General features: G+C 35.3%; 1 protein-coding gene across 1 annotated transcript in view; it reads left to right on the forward strand.

The window, feature by feature from the left end:
• Positions 1–2,637, forward strand: part of LOC106468836 (titin-like) — a 37,242-nt gene that overhangs the window by 24,953 nt on the left and 9,652 nt on the right. The gene's annotated exons all lie outside the window — the stretch shown is intronic.

A 2,637-nucleotide genomic window follows, 5' to 3' on the forward strand; every position in this document is an offset into this window, starting at 1 on the left:
AATACCAAAACACCAGTAGTTTCAGTGTGTACCGCACTGTCCCCTGCTCTGCTCGTTTTACTTTAAATTAACACCAGTAGCTTCAGTGTGTACCGTATTGTCCCCTGCTCTGTTCGTTTTACCATAAATTAACACCAATAGTTTCAGTGTGTACCGCAGTGTCTCCTGATCTGTTCGTTTTACCTTAAATTAACACCAATAGCTTCAGTGTGTACCGCAGTGTCCCCTGATCTGTTCGTTTTACCTTAAATTAACACCAATAGCTTCAGTGTGTACTGCAGTGTCCCCTGATCTGTTCGTTTTACCTTAAATTAACACCAAAACACCAATAGCTTCAGTGTGTACCGTTTTACCTCTATTATAACACTGTACAGTGATATCGAAACTATAAATTAGGTAATTTTAAGGCCAGCCATAGTGAGCGTTAGTTTCGGTGCTATTCAGGTCACAACGTTCATTTTGATTGATTCTAATGTTCGGCCTCTTACGTTACTCACTGTAAAGAACTGACCAACTGGGTGGAATCAGTAGACACTAATATGACGTCACTTAAAGGACCCTTAACGTTGCAATTTGTACTGTTGTGACGTCAGTAAAACGTGCACTTGCCACGAATCTCGAGAAAAATTACGCACTCTGTAGGCTACAACACAGCATGACATATGAACTTGAAAATCAAGAAATAAAAATATTTGTTACTCTTAATTTTGGTTTTATTTACTCTTGAAACAGAACACTTTCACGGACTCTGCGGAAGTAAATCCAATTGTATTTTCGTTTACACTCTTTTTACGGACTCTTATATTACTAAAAAAAAGTACCCTGTAACCAACAAACTCATGAATCCACAAGTAATTTGGTACATATATAGTTTATAAAACTGTTAACGAAGCCTATGAGGATGATGGGCTAATTCTTGGATGAAGAAGCATGGAGTATCTCCAGGTGGTTGTCTTGAAGAGACGGGTTCAGAGTTTTACAGTATACATCTAAGTAAAGAAGCAAATAAAGTTACACATTTCCAGACTCATTGTTTTGCATTGTATCAAAAACGTGTTTTGTAAACTGTACAACTTTGTAAAGTCTTATAAGCCTTTTTAATTCTGAGTCAGATATGAGCTTATTTCACAATTTGTCTTTATATCTATATTTTACGTACCCATTGCAGCTGGGAGTCTTTAACCTGTCAGGTTGATAAAATTATAGAATTTCAGGATCTTTACATGTGCAAAACTGTTTCACTGAAGATATGTGTGTTCAACAGCGTTATCGAAGAAAGCCGAGTCGTTAGGGTTAGAAAATAGAAGCTTGTCATTAATGTCGTTAGGGTTAGAAAATAGGAGCTTGTAATTAATGTCGTTAGGTTTAGAAAATAGAAGTTTGTCATTAATGTCGTTAGAGTTAGAAAATAGGAGTTTGTCATTAATGTCGTTAGAGTTAGAAAATAGCAGCTTGTCACTAATGTCGTTAGGGTTAGAAAATAGAAGCTTGTCATTAATGTCGTTAGGGTTAGAAAATAGGAGCTTGTCACTAATGTCGTTAGGTTTAGAAAATAGAAGTTTTTCATTAATGTCGTTAGAGTTAAAAAATAGGAGCTTATCATTAATGTCGTTAGAGTTAGAAACTAGGAGCTTGTCACTAATGTCGTTAGGGTTAGAAAATAGAAGCTTGTCCTTAGAGTTAATGAAAGAAACTTATTTGTTTGTTTGTTTCAAAATTCTCTCACAAAGTTACAAGGGGGCTTTCCTAACTGTGAAATGATAAAGGGAAGGCAGCCATTCTATAGAACTCACTACGAAATTTACCATCACTCTTATAGCGCATCAAAATGCGGAGCGCGTTTTTGTGGCAACGTGAGTTTTGTGGTTAACCGTGAGTCATCGGCTTCACAGTCCAAACATGCTAAACACTAGGACTTGTTCGGTATTAACTAGAACTTGTGGGGCGTAGCTTTAATTTTGGGATGAATTTTGTTACGATTACTTCAAACATTAAAGCGGTAAATCTGAAGGCTTATAACGCTAAAAATCGGGTTTCGATTTTAGCGATGGGCACAACACAGATAGCCCATTGTGTAGCTTTGTGCTTTATAACAAACAAATTAACTAGTAACAATGAAGATAAAAAAACGTCAAAAATTAATATTCTATTTGTATTTTTTAAGGCTTCTCTCCTATATCTGTTTCCCGTAATACAAGTGAGTTTCTGATTAATGTAACGTAAATTTAATCAACAAATAAATACAAAAGTCTGAAGTTTCTCCTACCAGCTAATACAAGTCAAAATAGGAAGAGATTTATTTTAAAAAATCTAATTTCATAAAATTTAATCATTTTTCTAAAAAATAATTGTTGTTGTTTTTTTGTTGTTGGTGGTGATGGTTGGTTTTTAAGTAGAATATAGTTTACCAACTTAAAAGTCTCCCAATGGAACAGCGATATATTTACGGACTTATAACGCTAAAATCCAGGATTCGATTCCCCGCGGTGGATACAGCAGATAGGCTGATGTGGTTTTGCTATAAAAAATTACGAACAATTTCGTAATCCATGTATGGTATATAGAAATATTTATGATTTTTTTTCTTTTTTACATGCCGTGAGAGCCCCCCAGTGGCACAACGGTATGTCTGCTAAA

The sequence above is a fragment of the Limulus polyphemus genome, unplaced genomic scaffold (assembly GCF_000517525.1).
Source record: "Limulus polyphemus unplaced genomic scaffold, Limulus_polyphemus-2.1.2 Scaffold3183, whole genome shotgun sequence".
Lineage (NCBI taxonomy): Eukaryota > Metazoa > Arthropoda > Merostomata > Xiphosura > Limulidae > Limulus > Limulus polyphemus.